The sequence below is a fragment of the Anas platyrhynchos genome, chromosome Z, assembly GCF_047663525.1.
Source record: "Anas platyrhynchos isolate ZD024472 breed Pekin duck chromosome Z, IASCAAS_PekinDuck_T2T, whole genome shotgun sequence".
In the NCBI taxonomy this organism is placed as follows: domain Eukaryota; kingdom Metazoa; phylum Chordata; class Aves; order Anseriformes; family Anatidae; genus Anas; species Anas platyrhynchos.
Genome location: NC_092621.1, coordinates 67,953,635 through 67,967,797, shown reverse-complemented (window position 1 = coordinate 67,967,797; position 14,163 = coordinate 67,953,635). Strand labels below are relative to the sequence as shown.

Genomic DNA, 14,163 nt, shown 5'->3' with positions numbered 1-14,163 from the left:
AAACATTTATGGAAATTACAACTTGATTACATTTAAAAGGAAAACTGCCCCTATATTATTCAACAGTTTTGCAGTTCCTTCTTAACTTATCCAAAAAAAAGGTTTAGCTAGTTGGTGGGGTGAAATATCTAAAAAACTGTAGCAACAACAAGCCCCAATATAAGAGACATATTTGATCATGACATTGTCCATTGGCTCTGCAAAATGCTGATGCAATGCTGTATTTTAGCAAATAGAACTGGGGAGCTCAATGCATGTAGGATAAATGAGTAATATACTGATTATCTAAATTGCTGAAACATGGTATATTTCATTTTTCCAATAATGACTGGGAAAAAAAAGTTTCCTGACCCCATTCTCGAACTTCCTCCCCCAGTAAAATATTGAAAAGAACCAGAAGTCATCACAACTAGAGTTAGAGAGATTCCTTCCATACTCTGCCAAAGGCAGCAGGAGCCCACCTGTATAAATAGTGAATGTATTCATTGGACTGCAGCAACTTTTTTTCTGAGAAACTCTTCTTGCGAGATTCCTGAGATAAATACATTTTGGGGGCAGTAGCACCCGATGGTAGTCACTGTGTTTTTTGTTTGTTTTTTTTTCATAACGTTTCCTGACTTGAAAATGAGAAATCCTAAAGGCAAGAATATTTGCACCTTCAAAAACAAAGTTCAGAGGAGAGGGGTGTTGTTGGCTTCATACCCTGCTAGCCTGGATTTTTTTCTGGGAACTGGAATTGCTTTAATCGTATGAGCCAACACAAAACATGTCTGCCTCCCTCTTATTTCCTCTGTTCTTTTCAGTTGTTGAGTTCATCTGTGTGTGAATTGTGATTTTTTAAACTTTCCCTTCATCTCAAAATTACTGACATATGGAAAATTCTGCACTAGTGCATTTATAAATTAAAATACATAACTTTAAATATAACATAACCAGGTGCAATATAGCACTACAAAGAAGGAGAACCCATGGCAAAGCTTTCTTAGTTTTCTTAGCTTTCTAAGCTTTCTTAGAGGTTGTTTTGTTTATTATTATTATTATTATTATTATTATTATTATTATTATTATTATTATTATTATTATTATTATTATTATTATGTAGAAGACCTGGGTTCCAGTTTCTGTCTTCAAGAGATTTAAACCAGCACTCTTTAGTAAATTGAAACTATGAGAAAGTATCTGGTTTGAGGAACTTTTTTTGAACTTTTTTTTTTCCCTCTTCACTTACAAATGGTCAAATGGCTAAGTGTCAAATGACTTAAGTGAGGAATATTAATTAACAAAGTTAAACACCTGCTCACATCCTATGGGCCTTAATGAAATTTAATGCTATGATTTAAGATAGGTATACTGTTGTTTTCATAAATATGTATGAAGTGAGCTATACTATTATTCTTACTGCTAAATTAAGAATATTCACAGCTCAAGGGAGAAAGGTCAGTCTGGATTTAACATCTTGTAACACTATTTTATTCTGGCAGCAGCAGAAACCCATAAACCCTTTTGAGGATGGACAGATAATTTTGCTAATATCATTGAAATCTAAATGCAGCTGCTATTATTTTTCTTGCATTTCCTCAAATCTATCATAATAGTATGAATTTTGAAATATTGTATATTTGAAAGTTGAAAAAAATCCTAAAATATTTTTTTAATTTATCCACTGAAATTATGGGAAGAATAAGTTGAATAGGTTGTATTTATTAATGTATCCTTGAAAAAATATAGGTACTGAAATATTAGTTATGTGATGAGTTAATTTCACACAGAAACTATCAAGTGATGTTTGAAAGTGAATTTTAACTACTTTACAAAGTTAAAACATAATTTTCTGAATTCTTAAATCAAAAGCATACAAGAGTAATAGTAGTCATAGAGTGCTGTCTTCTCATTCTCTTCTAGCAGGCATCTTAATTGAGCCAACTGAATTATCTATAATTGTATTATTAGGCTAAAAAAACATACATAATTGTGGCCAATGCACACCTGTTCTAAAACTTATTTGTTTTGGTGTCAACTTGATCTGTGGGGAAAAGACACATGATTAGCACAAAACTATCTCTTGCTTAATCTAATTTTTACTTGATGGTTAACATCCCTCCATCTTTAATGTGTATAACATGCATAGTAATTTTTGTATTCATACATAATGCTGTAATGGCTGAACCAGAGGACGTGAATGCAGGTAGGTATCTGAGGCTGCTTCACCCATGTTCTGAGAGGGATCTTGTACATTTTCATTACAAATCAGAAGTGTAATACACAATAAATGTTTGTTCATTGTCTTTTGTATTATAAAAACAAGGAGTTCTGTTTGAGGAACGGGAGTTGTGAAAACTCCCTGCTGAAGTAAGGAGCTGTATAATGCTTGGCTAGACACTATGAAAATTCTTTTGCTTAATGTAACAAAAAAGAGAACCCCCCCCTCTTCTCTCCTTCTGCATCTCAGTTGCCTCTTTTGTTTAAAGACACTGCTGCAAAGCTCATGTAACCATCTCCTGATAAGTTGCTAACCTAGTGTATCAACATCCTGCCTTCCTGTCTCACGCTGGGCCAACATGACCAAATAAAAAAAAGAAGTTGAACCACAACGCCGAGGAAGACTACGGCCTTCAGCTTCACGACCACCAGAGGGACAGAGACGACCCCCTAGCAACAGCGCGCGCAGTCGCAGAATATACCAGGATGTGCTGCGTAATCCCGGAATTACCAAGATATAAAAAGGGACCCTGGCGGGGGTGAGGTGCGCGCCGTTGGTGGAGCCGAGACTCCCCGGCCGCCCAGCGCTGTTTTGCTTGCTGTTGCTTACTCAATAAATTCCTTTCTATTATTAATGCAATGCTCTCTGAAAATTAATTAAGGGGGCAACTTATAACAAGAAGTAGGTGTCATCTGCCAACTGGACCAGCATACACACACTGCCTGCGCTGGCCAAGGAGCAGAAATAACCAGCTTCAGGTAATGACTTCTGGAGACAACCACAACACTGGTGTCAGTGGAAAGAGAAATAAAGAGGAACATTAATTCACTTAATAATTGAAGATGATCAAACTGATGGTAAGCAAACGGAAGATAAGCTTGTGCTAACTGAGAGGAATTTCTGTCACCAAACATCTTGCCATCTGGGGTCTTCATGTGACAGTCAAGGTGTAAGAGCACACCACGTCCTCTCCTCTGATGCGCTCCCTCATGTTTCAGGGAGACCCATGCCAAGCACAGTGACTATATTAAAATGAAATGGCAAAGATCTCAAACATGTTAAATGTGCAGTTAAGCAATGTGGCTAATGACATTTTCCTTTTTGCAGTTTCATCATACTTGAACTTTCCCCAAGTGCCCGGTGGAAAATAAATAAACAAATAAATATCAGAACTTTCTGGTTTCCAATGGGCAAGTTTCAGAGTCTTGGGGCAGTCACAATGAAATTTCTTGCAAACTATTCCTTATCTTTTTGCAGCAAGTAGCTTGCTAACTGTGACAACATTCTTTGCATCAAGAGCAGACAGAAGGAGGGATATGAACCTTGGATTCCCCTTAAGAACTGATACTGCTTAAGCAAATTGGAAATTTTCACATAAAGCCCATGTATGGCTTCAAAATAATTTTAAAATTTTAACTTTAATTTATGGTATCAAAACTTGAACAGGGGTTTCTCAAGTTCATTAGAAATAGGTATTGTTTCATATCTTGAAAGCAAATTAAGTTATCAAATCTTAGTGCCATTTAAAATACGTTTTAGCAAGAAATGGCTAAAGAACAATTCAATGAAATCTCCCAACAACTGCCTTCCTGTGGACAGGACCATACAAATAAATAAATCAATAAATAAATATTGAGTAAACAACACTTTCAAGTATCTAGATGAGAATTTATGCTGAACTATATAATGCACAAGGATATTGTCTGTGATATATGTTGGTAGTGGTACTGTTATCAAGCCTTCTGTCATTTTTCTTTCATTGTATTGACATGCTAATGTGATTTCAGTGGTGTTTTTGTTTGTTTGTTTGTTTGTTTGTATGCTTTTCCATCAAAACTATGGCTGGTTAAGGAAAGTGAATGCCAATATTCCTTTTCATTATGCACTTAGACATATAACATTTTTATGAACGTGTCCTCCAAGAAAATAGATCAGCTCTTTTTTGTACATTTGATAACCTGTTAGGTATTTTAACCATGAAATTTATGTGGGATAGACAAAGGTATTGCCAATGACAACTTATTTTGTAAAGAAGATTCCATAGAATACCTTTGAATAAAGAGCACTCACTTCTCTTGGTACAACATATTTATGTTTTACTGACTTTGATGTTCAACAACTCGCTAATGTCTTAAGGATATCCATACTGGCAGGGAACTTGGGTTTTGATTTCATTAGTAACCTGAAGTAACAGAAATCAATTATAGCCAATGTACATGCAATTAAATCGATTGCATTAGATGATAGCTTAAGCAACTGTCACTGTACCAAGATTTAAATCAAACTATATTGGAGCATTCATACGTGCTATTTGTTTAAAGAAGAATCTTCTACATGCAGTAACATTTTGCGTATTTGTATTTATTTATTTATTTTTCCAGTAGAGCTGTAAACTTGACTATAACAAAGTAAAGAATGGATGACAATGACCTTGAAATAGTATATGGACTCTAACAGCTCCCAATATGTGATTTTTTGTTAAAATTTATGTAAGTCATTTGTAAGAGAGTTTAGCAACAGAGAAATCTCACAGAAACTTATAACAACTGTTATAAGCCTGTAAGTCAGCTGTTTATATAGTTTGCCATATGTACATGGTAAAAGAAACATGAATTCTTTCCATGTACAGTCCCTCCTATTTGTGCACTGGACCTCAGGCATGACAGGAATTGTTAAGTTGATGCTTACTACATGTATATTGCTGTCTCCAACCCCCACCCCACCCTGCTCCACTTCCTTCCTTATGCTTATTTTTTAATGTTGTGTGCCATCAGAGATGCTTGGCTGGTATTTAGAATCTGCACCTTGACCATGTGAGCTGAAAGCTGATAACAGAGACCATTAAGCACAGCCTCACAGAGCTCATACTGCTGCAGAACACAACTTTATGTGTGATTGGCATAGAGGTACATCTCATCCCACTTGACTTGTAATTACAGAAACAAGAAATTGCTTCTCATTAAAATTTTAAGGTTAACAATAAAAGAACATCAAGAAAACACAGCAAAATGAAACAAAACACATTTAATGGAATCTCACTGCTGGAGTTGAATAAAGCCTCATACAAGTCAACTCTATACTTAGGCATACTCTTCTTCACATGGTGTAGGTCTGTAATGCATTATCAATCTCCTTTTATCTGTTTTGATGTTTATGAAAAATGTTACCAATTTGTAACTGCCCAACAATGTGGCACTTTTCCAGAATCTTTTCTCAAATCATACTATACCATATTTTTTCCTTCTGTCAAAACAACAACAAAACCCATGAACTTCTCCCTTGCAAAAATAGATGAGTTTCCTAATTTACTAATTACTAACTTATATTTTCTAATTTATTCAAACTTACTAATCCATGGCATTCTTATTCCTATATTCAAATAAAAATAACAAACTGTTCTATATATTGTTTTCCTTTCAAAAGGATCCCAAAACACATTGCTTGATAAGATAATCAGATACTTCTTGCCAAGGTATTTCCGTTATAGAAGCTTTAAAAAGAGCACAAGAAAAGGAATGAACATTTATTTCCAGAAATGGAAAACAATATGATGTCAAATTGGCATAAGTGTAACAGAAGTTTATGTTTCAGTTTTGATTCTAAAGTAAAGACCAGTTGTTTCCTCTAGTACTGTAAATAAATATATATATAATAATAAAAATTAAAAAATAAAAAAGACAATGTGAGATTTTGAAGCTGAAATATTTTATCTAAAACATTCTGCATATGTTTGTAAGTTTGTTTGTTTATTTGTTTTAAAATGTTAACAAAGCAGTGAATGATAAATCTAAAAATTACTTGTCAATATATACTTCAGTTTTTAATGTAGTAACAAAAGATCAAATTGGATGAAGTTATGGAAGACAACAATAAAGAAAAAATGATGAGAACCTGAAGAATAATAATGTCTTCTTTTATTTTATACAATACTGAAGAAGCTACTCTTTTCCTTTCTTTAGTCACCATGCAGAGATCTACAAGAAAGCAAGGCACAATTATGCTATGCACACACCCTAACTGAGGAAGACTAATTTTTTTTCTTTCAAGAAATATATTTTCATTATACCATTCTATGTTGTGCTTTCTGGGGCTATGCAAAATGGAATTGTTCATGTGTTTATGGCCTCCTTAATGATTAATAACATTGGCTAAGCAGTCATTTAGGCACTACAGCTAACAGCAACAGTAGATGTCCAGATTTAGGGATTTAATTTATCAGTGTGAACAAGGTTTATATCAGCTCCTCCAAAAATGCTTTCTCTCTCTTGGAAAGTAGATGGTGGGATGAGAGAAGAAACATCTGCTGCATTTAAAAACAGCTTGTTGGCTGATGCCATCAGTGAAGCCAGCCCTGCAGTTAATCAGCTCTGCCCTCACCAACAGATGTCACTGCAAGCAAAAGGAATTAATTTGTGAGGTTATTGGGCTCAAGGAGTGACAGAACTCTCTGAAATTCAAACGTGAAAGAACCTCTCTTTCAGAGCATATGTTCATGTCTCAGTTCCTCTACCACAAGCTGAGAATTAGCAGCAGGCAGATTGGTAAAAATAACAAAAAAAAAAAAAAAAAAAAGTGTTCAAACTTAAAGCCATATGAAACAACTGAAATACATCAAAGGAAAATGCAATACTCTGCTTTTAATTTTATGAATGATTTAACTGAGAAAACAAAATCTGTTCATTCATTGTGAGTATTTCCTCAAGGCACATTCAGGAAAGTAGACATTCCCAGCCACCTGATTCTGTTGGTAAAGATGGGAAATCAAAATTATTTCTGTAGCTGTTAATAATCAACTCTTTATTTTTTTCTGCTTGCGAATATAGTAAGACACACAAAACAGCACAAAAATAATTAAAACTGCAAAGTAAAGAAATTAAAAGATAAAGACTCTCGCATTTAAGATTATTCATGTACAATCTTCATTTTCCATTTTGGGGATTTGTATGCATCTTTTTGTATAATCTTTAATTACACAATCATATTGATCTTATTATTGGTTTGTGTTTCAAAGACAGCCTTAGATAAGCATTTAGATTTTTAAAGAAATACAGACTGATGGGGTGGGGGGAGAGGAGAAGAAATAATGTCATCAGGAAGAATTATTTTGACTTCTGTGTCAGCAGTCTAAAATCCTTTAGATTAGATGCAAATCACAACTCCCTCTCCCTCTTCTGTTTGCACTAACACCAGTACTGGCAGCAAGTGTAACCTAGATCCCTGGAGGTTTGATACACATTTTCCATAACTACTTGAGAGCAGTACAAAAATAAATTTGTGGATTTTGGGAGCTTATCCAAAGCTTTAAGGATAGAAACCTTTGTTTGCACAAATTCTGCTCCAGCTCCTCACAGCTTGTTACCCTTGTCCTCCCCTTGCCTCCCTGCAATACCTCTTCTCAGGTCTCCAATTTCTTCCTCAGTCTGCTTTCATGTCATCCCATTTGTAGGATTTGCTTTCTCACTCTGTCCCGATTTGTGGTTTACCACTTATCTCTCCCACTCATTAGGAAGGAGGACCATGAACAATTTTTTCCTGCTCAGAATTAGCCAGTCTTGGCTGCCAGTTGGATGAATTGCAAAGTTGCCTTGCTAAGCCCTCAGTGTCCTACATTGGCACAGCTTTGCTGCAGGAGGAATCTGACAAATTTAGCTGCCAACATCTAACAAACCTCTGTTGAGCACTAGCAATTTGAGGTTTGTTATTTGCAAAGCCTTGCAACTCAGCTGACATTTAGCTTTAGCTTTCTTTTTTTTTTTTTTTTTTTTTTTTTTCTTTCCCTCCCTCCTGTTTCCCCCCCCCCCAAGAATAAAAAGCCACAAAATGTCCTTTTCTGATTTTTGTGATTTTTCATGAAAACAATAAAATAGTGAAGATTCACAGACAATTTTTTTACCTCTCATGTGATCTGATATTTGCTTCTTTATGGTGAAGGCTTTCAAAATACAAGAGTCCTCCATTATGGAAGACTTTGGTCCATGCTAAATAAAAAACATGTAGAATATAGTATATATGTCGTGGTTTAACCCGGCCGGCAGCTAAACACCACGCAGCCGTTCGCTCACCCTCCCCCCTCCCTCTCTGGGACGGGGGAGAGAAATGGAGAGTGAAGCCCGTGAGTTGAGATAAAGACAGTTTAATAAGACAGGAAAATAATAATAACAAAAATAATAATAACAATAATAATAATAATGATACAATGGTGATAATACGAAAGTAATAGTATGTACAAACAAGTGATGCACAATGCAATTGCTCACCACACGCTGACCGATGCCCAGCCTAACCCCGAGCAGTCCGGCCCCCTCCCCCCAGCTAGCCACCCCTATATATTGTTTAGCATGACGTCAGATGGTATGGAATACCCCCTTTGGCTAGTTTGGGTCACCTGTCCTGGGTCTGTCCCCTCCCAGCTCTTACTGCACCCCCAGCCTGCCCGTTGGCAGGACAGAGCAAAAGGCTGAGATGTCCTTGGCTTAGTATAAGCACTGCTCTGCAACAATTAAAGCATCGGGGTGTTATCAGCACTCTTCTCATCCTAAGCCAAAACACAGCATTCCACCAGCTACTAGGAAGAAAATTAATTCTGTGCTAACTGAAACCAGGACAATATATTATTATTATTACATATAGTATATTATATAGTGTGAAAATTATGTCAGTATGCATGCTAAATAGAATGTGCTAAAAAGGTCATTCTTAAAACTGGTAACCAAAATGCTTAGTGAACAGCTGGCTTTCAGAAATAAAAAAGGTTATATGAGCTCCCATTGCATTTATGACACTTTTTAAAACTTCTGTAGTTTTGAAAATATGATTACTACCAACAAATATTTAAGCACATTTCACTCAGAGGAACATTTTGTTTTAATGGGACTACCTATACACACAGACTAGTGTGTGAAGTTCTGCACCAGGTCCAGAGGCCATTTTTAAAAAATCTGACCTACCTACACAAACCACTTTCTTATGTGAATTTTCATGCACATTTTCTGTAATAATTGTTTTATATGGGATACAATAAAAGATCTTTTATTATTTACCAAATGGGTGTTTTGCATGTTGTGATATGAAAAAATAATTCAAAGGGAAGTGTATATATATATATCATATATATATATATCAAAGAGTCTCTCCTCCCCCTTATAGAATAAGGAAGTGCATCTACAAGTAGTAGATGGAAATCAGTAATACAAACAAGCTTGTAGTTTTCCTAGAGTTCAAAGGAAATGATCATAATAAATATTCCAGCCACTTTGAAAGACCCATAAAAATATATAAGCAGTCAGGCACCAGCAGAGCTGTCGTCAATATCTTTGTTCTCCCATGGAGGTGGGGAAATTCTGCATTTGTTTCAACATTTTTGTTTTCCATTTACTGTGGGAAATCTGGCTGTTTTCCACAGAGGCAGGCATTTTCAAAGGTTTGGGGCTGACGCTAGTACTTTGGGTGGCTACGCATCTTTCGCCTTTGGTGATTGAATTTTTAGCCCTCTGGGTTGAGTACATTTTCAATGTGGCATGTTAGTGGTTGAAACTTATTTCCATTGCCTAATAAGACTGAGCTTCACTGGGTCAAAAAAACCTCTCTTACTACTTTTCAGATCCTGTGCAGGTGCAACGAAGTGAGGAAGGGTATACTGCCTCAGCTCAGCATTAAACCACCATGCGCTTAAAAAAGAGATTAGACACTGTGGGAAAAATACAGCCCTAACGTTTATGGGTAGTATGGAAAAGAATGCAGTTGCTCAGAGTTCAAAACAGTATCAGTAATCCTAATAGAAACTATTTAACAGGCAGAGGGAAGGTAAAGTGATAAAAGTTATGTTCCACATACTACATTATTAATGAAGTTTTGCTATTCCAAACATTTACTTACATCCTTCATTTTAAGCAGTCACTCTGAAGTCAGATAGGACAGACCATTAAAGGTACAACTTGAAGAGTATGGGAGTTAACCAAGAACACTGATTTTCATTTTAATTTCACACAGCCATCAGTTTTTGTCTCATCAGGAGCACACGTTAGCCAAGCACATGTTGGCTTTGAATGCTGGTTTAGGCACTATTAGTACACATCACATGTGTTATTGGTTTTATATTTGGGGCACATTACATAAGTGCTATACAGTTTTTAAAAATAAAAGAATCTGAACTGGCAAGAAAGGTCATTTATTTTTACCAAATATATACCTTACCATAACTTAGATGGATTTTTTTTTCTCTTTTCAGCACTAGGAAATTGATATACATGTATACTCTACGAGATTCACACAAATCCCTAAATCATAGTTATAACATTTAGATGACTGAAATGATCACATCAGACTTTTTTTTTTTTTTTGGTTTGTTTTACTATATAACATCTCACAACACATTATAGTTTACCAGAAAAGAAAAACAATACAGAATATATTAACCTTTATTCATATGAGAAACAGAGTTGAGTTTTCTGACCTCCATGAACAGAAAGAATTGCAAATGTCCATTTCCTTTATGTGAATTTACCATGTCTAGTAACACCAGATGTTTGTGTCACTCTTTACATATCCAATACGTAGTGAAGGCTCCCTCCAAAAAAATCAATAACCATTATCATTGTTATTTACCATCATCATAATCCATCATCTGCTGTTGTTTCACACCACATTTTCCATGCCAAGTGTGGGTGTGCATTACCAGGTTGATGAATAGCTGAAAATTCCCATGACAGGATTGCTGAGTTTCTGCTGGCTGGCACAGTAAAATCTAGGATGATTTTTTACAGCAAGATGCATTAATAAGTACTGCAAAACTCAGCTCTTAATCAAGAGTTTCCAAATTTTGATGTGTTCTTGATGTACAACACCAGTATATATAGCCTGCAGATACAGTAAAAGAAGAGTTTATACTACTAATAACATTTTGGAATTGAGTAGCAACATCTTCCTGTGAGAAGAACAATGGTATTTTATACTTTGGTTTGTTGACTACAACAAAAGACAGTAAGACAGAAAGATTATAAAAGGAAGTACCTCTAGACTGATTAAGGAGTGTACTGGGTCTGGCTGGAATGTTAACTTTCCCGGCAGCAGCCCATACAGTGCCGTATTCTGCACTTGTAGCTGGAACAGCAGTGGTATCACACCAGTGTTGTGTCTGCTGCTGAGCAGTGCTGGCACAGCATCAGGCCTCTCCCTAACCCTCCTAGGGGGTGGGCAAAAAGTGAGGAGAGAAACATCACTAGGGCAGCTGACCTAAACCAACCAAAGGGATATTCCATACCATGTGATGTCACACTCAGCACTAAAAGGTGGAAACAGGAAGAAGAGGGGAGGGGTGGGCTCTCATTGGGAAAACATCAGTCCTCCTCTCGAACACCGGCTGCGTGTGTTGAGGCCTTGCTTCAAGGACGTGGTCAATCATTGCTCATTTGTGGGAAGTAGAGAGTAATTTCTTTCCTCTGCACTTCCATATAGCCTTCATTTATTTTGTTTGTTTGTTTCCCTCCCTTCTTTTTTATTTTTCCTTTTCCCCTCCCTTTTCCCCTTTCCCTTTTTATTTCCCCTTAGTTAAACTGTTTAGTTCATGGTAGTCTTTATTTAATTGTTAATATTTCCCTTTAATTAAATTATCCTTATCTCAATCCATGAGTTGTTCTTTGCTTTACTTCTCCCCCTCCTCATCTAAAGGAGGGGGAGTGAGAGAGCGGTTGTGGGGTTTAGCTGCCCAGCACGGTTAAACCACCACAAGGAGGTCTTATCTTAACCATTAATTTGCATGGCTGCCATCTGGAATGATGTAAAATAATTCTACCAGCGTATGCCTATAACCAGGCCATCACTATGTTCCTTGCAAACCTCTTCTGTATCTTCTGATCTTTCAGAGGTTTCTTATAGCTTGCTATTTCCTGATAGCTTGCTTTATGGGCGAGATGTGAAGGGAACTCATAAGAAAAACAACAGACATAATTTTTGTTGTTGTCTTATCTGATACTATTATATAAAATACATGTATTTAAGTTGTTTTTATGTATGTGTACTCAAAACTGGCATCTGAAAACCACCCAGGCAGACCTGCATCCCCCATTACCCAGGCTATCCTGAAAATGTTTGCTCATAGAAAACTAAAGTTGTTTAAACATTAATAGTTTCACCACTTGGCCTTCTACTTTTTTTTTACTTTTTTTAATATTTTTTTTCCCCACTAGCTTCAACAATTAAACACTCAGCCTTGCCTTTGCCTAGTTACAAGGTCTGTACTTGAATACAATTGATTTAGCTACTGCAGAGATCGATCAGACTGCCAAAATGATAAACCAACAAACCAGTCCAATTTTAACATATTCTTCTGGCAGAGGACAGTGTCAATGTTTAAAGAAAATATGCCTTAGCGCAGTAGGTGTCTGTGTTCTGAAAATGTTATAATTAAGTTATAGGGTTGTATACCTGAAAAGCTGAGGGTCTGTTACACCTTCTCCTCATCATAAGAAGGTTCAGACTCAGTCTCCCACTTTTTGAGCTCCGTCAGCACCATTCAGACTGCTGAAACCTGATCTGAACCCAAACCCTGAGCTGGGTGGAGAAATTGCTGGGGAGTCACTGTGTCAGTCACTGTGACTGCTGGATTGCACCTCCTATTCAGTTACTTACCTCTTCTTGTGCTATTCCCCTTTCTGGCATGTAAAAGTTCACCATAGCACCTCTGAAACTTGTAACTTCTCCATGCGCTATATAGGGCTATGGCACTTAACACTGAGCTGTAGAGAAAATTCTGAGGAACACATCGATATTGTGTATACATACAGTGCAGGTGGGACGAGGTTGATAAGGAAGGAAGATTTCAAGTTGTGTAAACGCTGCTTCTGGTAACAGAATAAATGCCTTAAAGCACACAAACTTATTTCAATTGAATGAGAACTGGAAGAAAATAACTTACTATGTTCTATACTTGTGCTTGAGGTTGCATAGGGGCTTAAATGTTTTCCCGATTAAGGACATAATTTTTACACTTAGATGTATAAATGGAAAGTTGCAGCAAGAGTCCTAGCTCACCTAAACCTATAAATAAATAAGTAAAAATAAAAAGTAAGATTCTAAGAAGAAAAACGTGGAATGATAGTGTAAGGACAATGACAGCAATATTTAGGTTTTAGCATGCTCACATTACAGTAACTATGACATTTTTTTAATACATAAAGCAGGCTACATTCAGGTGTTCAGGATTGTTTTCTGGGACATTCTAACTTTTTCAAAAACATTTGTGACTATGACTGTAGGTCCACAGACTAGCTTGAGTACTTAATATGTACTTTAAGAAAATAGTGTTGAAACTTAAAGTTGATCAGCAATCTTGTCATCATAAAAGGACTACAATAAGGCTAACTGACTAAGTATAAAAAATAAAACACAGTTTAGTAACTATGATAATCTAGTCTATGGTAGTCAGTTGCTCACAACAGAGCAAGTACAGTGCAGCCCAAGTACATATTTTCCATCACTAGCAAAAGCATTGAATGAAGATGGGAATTTTTTCTGCTACTTAATATATACCATTAATATAAATTGTAGTAACATATTGAGATGAGAAAATAGATTTTTGTTTGTTGTTTTTAGATAACAGATGCACTTGTGCTGAAAAATAATACTGTAACACAAGACACCAGGTGACCTATGCATCTCTGTCTCTCATCTTCTTCATTAAGATATCCAGATATGGAATTATAATGAAGTTTCAGTCAGAGGGCATATGAATTGGGAATAATAATTTGGATAATTAATTGAACCATAACCGTGAGTACAAAACCAGGATGCTTAAATCAGATCTGGGCTTTGGTTTGTGTTGTAAGATGGCATCGATTTCCACTAAGCCTCTAAACTCTTGTGCCACCTGCTTGGATTCAAACCCTTTTCCTCAGACCTCAGTGCCTACATGCAATCCCTGCCCATGTTTCTTTTCAAAAGAGATTGAGATAAAGAAAATAACAGAT

General features: G+C 36.2%; 1 long non-coding RNA gene across 1 annotated transcript in view; it reads left to right on the top strand.

The window, feature by feature from the left end:
• Positions 1-11,314: 11,314 nt before the first annotated feature.
• Positions 11,315-14,163, top strand: part of LOC110352787 (uncharacterized) — a 42,234-nt gene continuing 39,385 nt past the window's right edge. Inside the window, exon 1 of the long non-coding RNA XR_002402357.4 lies at positions 11,315-11,623. This is a non-coding gene — a long non-coding RNA (uncharacterized lncRNA). The remainder of the gene's footprint in view (positions 11,624-14,163) is intronic.